General features: G+C 56.6%; 2 non-coding genes and 1 pseudogene across 2 annotated transcripts; all 3 read left to right on the forward strand.

The window, feature by feature from the left end:
- Positions 1-3,938: 3,938 nt before the first annotated feature.
- LOC124745500 lies at positions 3,939-5,845 on the forward strand. Its single transcript, XR_007011042.1, has one exon. It is a non-coding gene; the product is annotated as a small subunit ribosomal RNA (ribosomal RNA).
- Positions 5,846-6,195: 350 nt separating this feature from the next.
- Positions 6,196-6,350, forward strand: LOC124745495. The gene has a single exon (XR_007011037.1). It is a non-coding gene; the product is annotated as a 5.8S ribosomal RNA (ribosomal RNA).
- A 188-nt stretch (positions 6,351-6,538) lies between these two features.
- The window catches only part of LOC124745505, a 4,222-nt pseudogene continuing 3,260 nt past the window's right edge, over positions 6,539-7,500 (forward strand).

Genomic DNA, 7,500 nt, shown 5'->3' on the forward strand with positions numbered 1-7,500 from the left:
CGGTCGATGCCGGCCCACCGGCCGGGGCGTCGCGTGGAGGCGGCGGCGTCGGGCGGGTGCTGTGCGGCGGTCGCGGTGCCCGGCGGGGTCTGGTACGTTGTCGCCGTCCCCCCCGCCTCCGTCCGGTGAACGCCAATCCCCTAACCGATGGATGTGAAATAAAATATAATAACACATGATGCTCCGCAAGAAAATAGACTTGGGATAGGGTGTGTCGTTGGCAAGTCCCGGGGCGGTTAGTGTGTGTGGTGATAAGTCTGTAGGGGGGGGGGGGGGCGAGGTATTAGGAAATAGATAGATAGTGGTGACGTGGGTGTCGACAGTAGACATAGCACACTGCCACCTACAGGATCCGACGGAACTACGCCACCCATGCCGGCAAAACAGTATCGCCATCTGTGAAAATAGGGCGACACCACATGCAATACCGCCATCTATGCGCATCGGACAACACTACGTCCGCACCACAAAACATACCGCCATCTGTAGGTCTCCCGCAACATGACCTCCTGCAACGGCGCTACCGCCATCTATGAGACGCCAAGCCGACTAAGACAGCGATGGCGCCACAGTGCCCGCCTTTCGACGCCACCCACAAAGCCTGCAGCCTCTGTCGACCATAGCACCCATTCTCCAGTGGCTCTGCCGCACGAAGCCGTGGACCGGCAATGACTCCACCCGCACCCGTTCGTGGACCACCCAACCGCCAAACTCGCACCTCCAGCGGATGAACGGCGGACGTTTCCCGCACTCGTAAAGTGCAATCCACCCCTATAACTTGCGTTTCATGAAGAGTTATTCCAATATGCGACATTCCCGCTGTCCGTATACATGAGCCGCGACCTGTACCACTTACGAGCGAGAGACGCGATCGCGTTGCTCACTGTACGGCGTCCGATACCGAGCCATCAGCATGTCGGTCCCCATGCGCGTTGCACTCGCACTCGCACTCGCAGTCGCAAAAACGTGGGGCAAATATATTACGCGGAAGAGTTATAACAGACCGAGCCCACTGCATGGGGGGAGTCTTTGTCACTAATGTACACAGATGGAACATTTTGGACTGGAACCAGATTACCCGTACACACGGCGCTGATTAGTAATCAATGCAGAGCCATCAAATTACAGAAACTGTCCGTATACATGCTGAAAGAGTGTGCCCACAATGGGAACCACACGTCAGCCAGACACTCTCATCACGCACCACTCTCTGCTTCTAACGGGCGCACATACAATATGTAAGCACCAGCATGGAACAACATCCAGTGCATCCTCTCCGCCACATTACACAATCCACACTATCACAACCAGACCAGGAGGTCCATGCGGAAAATAGAATATCCCCCCTTTCGACATCCACCATTGCGCAGATAAGGCACCAATACCCACACATGTCCTATACAACGGTGCACCCAACATCACAATAGTACCTCCTGTCACAGCGCACAAACAATGACATGAGTCAAAGACACAGGTCTGACACAAGCATAGAATTGGAGCGCCGCCTCTAATAAGCCAAAGGTGCATCCTGACGTGACAAATCTGATCATGTCACAAGCATTCACTTACTATAATCACTATCAACGAACCTGCTCCCCCCCCTTACACCTTTCCTTACAACAACGTGTAACCTAACCTAACCTAACCTAACCTATGTTGTGCCTTAACCTAACCTATGTTGTGCCTTAACCTAACCTATGTTGTGCCTTAACCTAACCTATGTTGTGCCTTAACCTAACCTATGTTGTGCCTTAACCTAACCTATGTTGTGCCTTAACCTAACCTATGTTGTGCCTTAACCTAACCTATGTTGTACCTTAACCTAACCCATGTTGTACCTTAACCTAACCCATGTTGTACCTTAACCTAACCCATGTTGTACCTTAACCTAACCCATGTTGTACCTTAACCTAACCCATGTTGTACCTTAACCTAACCCACGTTGTGCCTTAACCTAACCCACGTTGTGCCTTAACCTAACCCACGTTGTGCCTTAACCTAACCCACGTTGTGCCTTAACCTAACCCACGTTGTACCTTAACCTAACCCACGTTGTCCCCTAACCTAACCCACGTTGTCCCCTAACGTAACCCACGTTGTCCCCTAACGTAACCCACGTTGTCCCCTAACGTAACCCACGTTGTCGCCTAAACCTGCTCTGTAATTGTTATACGACTCGTTCAATTAGTGTAGTGTTGCCCACCCGCAACCCTCGCAATATAGTTCGCTACTCGCACTGCCCGCTCCCCTGTGTATCGCTTCATGTTAAACACCTTGCAAGTCTTGCTCACTTTCCACATGCTCCTGCTGTACACTGTAATGTGGATGGCAGCAGGACGTACATGCCGCCCCTCCCCACGTCCCCACCTTGCCCCCTGCCTTCGCAAGCTGGTTGGTGAGAACTTTGCATGTTCAATGCCCTTCGCATGCGACGTACTCAGGCTACGTTGTGGTGCGGCCTGTGTCAACTGTCCGCTAATGTCGTACGCGTAAACCACAATCTGTACTGCACATTCGTCCTTATGTACTGAATGATACATCGTGGCACATGTGTGACCGTACAACGACTGCGCCCAAAAACGGCGGACCATACAGTGCAAATATTGTGCACGCAGCTACGTGTCGTCTCCCTATGAGAGCTGGATTGCAGTGTGGTACGCCATAGAGACGTGTGGGAGGAACGGACGCCGTGGATGGCGATCAGCATGAGCTGTCTGTTGATGTATTCGGACCTAGTCGTCTCTCCTCACACACCGTGATGGCATGGTGCACCGCGTTCCATATCTGCGACATGCTACAGAGGCCGGTTGACAGTCGTTCGAGCAATGGACATCGCATACGTACGGGGGCCACCTTCCACGTATTGTCTAGGCGTGCACATTTTGTTGCGTGTATGTGGGCAGACGTAGTGTGGCGTGACACCTGACACAGGCATGCAATAATCGTTGAAGTTGCAAATGGCGATGGACGCCTGCGTTTTCTGGTGAAGTTACGCAAATGAACAAATGGTAACCTGTTGTGGTGCGGTTGTTCTCGCTAGGGGTGAATCGGTGATGGCGACGATAGGTTGAGGTACTAACCGGTTGTTCCAGCGATACCCACCATGCCGACGAAACTGAACGGCATCTGGGTGTGAAGCGATACGCGGCGGTGGCTGGGTGGGACCGTCCCCGGCCGGTGAGGGGGCGCCTCCCGGCGTGCTGGCCGCGCGGTGCGTGGGCGCACGCGCTACAGCCGGCTGGTGGGGGCGGCCAGTGGCAGGCGCGCCGGCCGACGGACGCGGCAGGCGTCGCAGCTGCGCGCCGGCGCACCCTGCGCGCGGCGCCGTGCGGCCAAAGTAGGTCCTCGCGGGCCCGGTGCGAAGCGCGGTGGACATCTTCAGTGTGCTGGTCCGATTGAGGACTGTGTGCGTTGAGGATGCGCCGCCGCCCGGCGCTCGGCGCCGCGACGCCGTCTGCTGCTCGGTCGCCCCAGCGGTTCTCGCTGGTGGTTTGTATCGCAGCTGTGCGGATGTGTTGGCGCGTGCGCTGTGCTGGGAGAGTTCGCTTCGGCACCCAAGTGGGGCTTTTGTCCTTCTGTGGCGCTGGCGTTGGAGCTGCCGGTCACCGTAGGTGGCGCGTGTTGTCTCCCGCCGGCAATGCCACGACAGCACGCTCCCGGGCCTCTGTCGGCAGCGGCAAGCTCAGTTGGGAGCACGGGTGGTCGCACCGAAAGCGTCTACTCGCCTAACTCCGGGCGATTGCGCCTCTCTCGAACCCGACCAAGTACTTGGGACGGCGCTGCGCGCCGCCGGGACCTGAGAGGGTTTCGAGGTGTATTGTGCAGGGGAGCTCAGCCTCCTCCTGTTTGCAGAATGATTGAGCGGACGCTTGCGTGTTCGCGCGGGCCCCCGGGACACACTCCCGGGCGGCCGGCTGCTCAGCTCTAGTTGACGCAGCTCCCTGGTTGATCCTGCCAGTAGTCATATGCTTGTCTCAAAGATTAAGCCATGCATGTCTCAGTACAAGCCGCATTAAGGTGAAACCGCGAATGGCTCATTAAATCAGTTATGGTTCCTTAGATCGTACCCACGTTACTTGGATAACTGTGGTAATTCTAGAGCTAATACATGCAAACAGAGTCCCGACCAGAGATGGAAGGGACGCTTTTATTAGATCAAAACCAATCGGTCGGCTCGTCCGGTCCGTTTGCCTTGGTGACTCTGAATAACTTTGGGCTGATCGCACGGTCCTCGTACCGGCGACGCATCTTTCAAATGTCTGCCTTATCAACTGTCGATGGTAGGTTCTGCGCCTACCATGGTTGTAACGGGTAACGGGGAATCAGGGTTCGATTCCGGAGAGGGAGCCTGAGAAACGGCTACCACATCCAAGGAAGGCAGCAGGCGCGCAAATTACCCACTCCCGGCACGGGGAGGTAGTGACGAAAAATAACGATACGGGACTCATCCGAGGCCCCGTAATCGGAATGAGTACACTTTAAATCCTTTAACGAGTATCTATTGGAGGGCAAGTCTGGTGCCAGCAGCCGCGGTAATTCCAGCTCCAATAGCGTATATTAAAGTTTGTTGCGGTTAAAAAGCTCGTAGTTGGATTTGTGTCCCACGCTGTTGGTTCACCGCCCGTCGGTGTTTAACTGGCATGTATCGTGGGACGTCCTGCCGGTGGGGCGAGCCGAAGGCGTGCGACCGCCTCGTGCGTGCTCGTGCGTCCCGAGGCGGACCCCGTTGAAATCCTACCAGGGTGCTCTTTATTGAGTGTCTCGGTGGGCCGGCACGTTTACTTTGAACAAATTAGAGTGCTTAAAGCAGGCAAGCCCGCCTGAATACTGTGTGCATGGAATAATGGAATAGGACCTCGGTTCTATTTTGTTGGTTTTCGGAACCCGAGGTAATGATTAATAGGGACAGGCGGGGCATTCGTATTGCGACGTTAGAGGTGAAATTCTTGGATCGTCGCAAGACGAACAGAAGCGAAAGCATTTGCCAAGTATGTTTTCATTAATCAAGAACGAAAGTTAGAGGTTCGAAGGCGATCAGATACCGCCCTAGTTCTAACCATAAACGATGCCAGCCAGCGATCCGCCGCAGTTCCTCCGATGACTCGGCGGGCAGCCTCCGGGAAACCAAAGCTTTTGGGTCCGGGGGAAGTATGGTTGCAAAGCTGAAACTTAAAGGAATTGACGGAAGGGCACCACCAGGAGTGGAGCCTGCGGCTTAATTTGACTCAACACGGGAAACCTCACCAGGCCCGGACACCGGAAGGATTGACAGATTGATAGCTCTTTCTTGATTCGGTGGGTGGTGGTGCATGGCCGTTCTTAGTTGGTGGAGCGATTTGTCTGGTTAATTCCGATAACGAACGAGACTCTAGCCTGCTAACTAGTCGCGTGACATCCTTCGTGCTGTCAGCGATTACTTTTCTTCTTAGAGGGACAGGCGGCTTCTAGCCGCACGAGATTGAGCAATAACAGGTCTGTGATGCCCTTAGATGTTCTGGGCCGCACGCGCGCTACACTGAAGGAATCAGCGTGTCTTCCTAGGCCGAAAGGTCGGGGTAACCCGCTGAACCTCCTTCGTGCTAGGGATTGGGGCTTGCAATTGTTCCCCATGAACGAGGAATTCCCAGTAAGCGCGAGTCATAAGCTCGCGTTGATTACGTCCCTGCCCTTTGTACACACCGCCCGTCGCTACTACCGATTGAATGATTTAGTGAGGTCTTCGGACTGGTACGCGGCATTGACTCTGTCGTTGCCGATGCTACCGGAAGATGACCAAACTTGATCATTTAGAGGAAGTAAAAGTCGTAACAAGGTTTCCGTAGGTGAACCTGCGGAAGGATCATTACCGACTAGACTGCATGTCTTTCGATGTGCGTGTCGTGTCGCGCAACACGCTACCTGTACGGCTCGCCGTAGCCGTGCGCCGCGTGCGGAACCACGCGTGCCTCTCAAAACTAGCGGCATGTTGTGTGGTACGAGCGCTGAAGCGCTGGAGCGGCTGGCCTGCGGCACCTGGCGCCTGGCGCCGGTTTTGAATGACTTTCGCCCGAGTGCCTGTCCGCTCCGGTGTGGAGCCGTACGACGCCCGTCGGCCGTGAGGCCGTTGGACACAGAACGCTGGAACAGGGGCCGCCACACGCCTCACTCCCGCCTATGCGACCGTCTCGAAAGAGACGGCGGAAACTGAGAAAAGATCACCCAGGACGGTGGATCACTCGGCTCGTGGGTCGATGAAGAACGCAGCAAATTGCGCGTCGACATGTGAACTGCAGGACACATGAACATCGACGTTTCGAACGCACATTGCGGTCCATGGATTCCGTTCCCGGGCCACGTCTGGCTGAGGGTCGGCTACGTATACTGAAGCGCGCGGCGTTTGCCCCGCTTCGCAGACCTGGGAGTGTCGCGGCCGCCTGTGGGGCCGGCCGCGTCTCCTCAAACGTGCGATGCGCGCCCGTCGCCTGGCGGTTCGCATACCGGTACTTTCTCGGTAGCGTGCACAGCCGGCTGGCGGTGTGGCGTGCGACACCTCGTACAACGACCTCAGAGCAGGCGAGACTACCCGCTGAATTTAAGCATATTACTAAGCGGAGGAAAAGAAACTAACAAGGATTCCCCCAGTAGCGGCGAGCGAACAGGGAAGAGTCCAGCACCGAACCCCGCAGGCTGCCGCCTGTCGTGGCATGTGGTGTTTGGGAGGGTCCACTACCCCGACGCCTCGCGCCGAGCCCAAGTCCAACTTGAATGAGGCCACGGCCCGTAGAGGGTGCAAGGCCCGTAGCGGCCGGTGCGAGCGTCGGCGGGACCTCTCCTTCGAGTCGGGTTGCTTGAGAGTGCAGCTCCAAGTGGGTGGTAAACTCCATCTGAGACTAAATATGACCACGAGACCGATAGCGAACAAGTACCGTGAGGGAAAGTTGAAAAGAACTTTGAAGAGAGAGTTCAAAAGTACGTGAAACCGTTCTGGGGTAAACGTGAGAAGTCCGAAAGGTCGAACGGGTGAGATTCACGCCCATCCGGCCACTGGCCTCCGCCCTCGGCAGATGGGGCCGGCCGCCCGCGCGGAGCAATCCGCGGCGGGGTCGTGTCCGGTTGCCTTTCCACTCGCCGCGGGGTGGGGCCGTTCCGGTGTGCGGTGGGCCGCACTTCTCCCCTAGTAGGACGTCGCGACCCGCTGGGTGCCGGCCTACGGCCCGGGTGCGCAGCCTGTCCTTCCGCGGGCCTCGGTTCGCGTCTGTTGGGCAGAGCCCCGGTGTCCTGGCTGGCTGCCCGGCGGTATATCTGGAGGAGTCGATTCGCCCCTTTGGGCGCTCGGGCTCCCGGCAAGCGCGCGCGGTTCTTCCCGGATGACGGACCTACCTGGCCCGGCCCCGGACCCGCGCCGCTGTTGGCTCGGGATGCTCTCGGCGGAATAATCGCTCCCGTCAGCGGCGCTTCAGCTTTGGACAATTTCACGACCCGTCTTGAAACACGGACCAAGGAGTCTAACATGTGCGCGAG

Source organism: Schistocerca piceifrons, unplaced genomic scaffold (assembly GCF_021461385.2).
Source record: "Schistocerca piceifrons isolate TAMUIC-IGC-003096 unplaced genomic scaffold, iqSchPice1.1 HiC_scaffold_322, whole genome shotgun sequence".
Lineage (NCBI taxonomy): Eukaryota > Metazoa > Arthropoda > Insecta > Orthoptera > Acrididae > Schistocerca > Schistocerca piceifrons.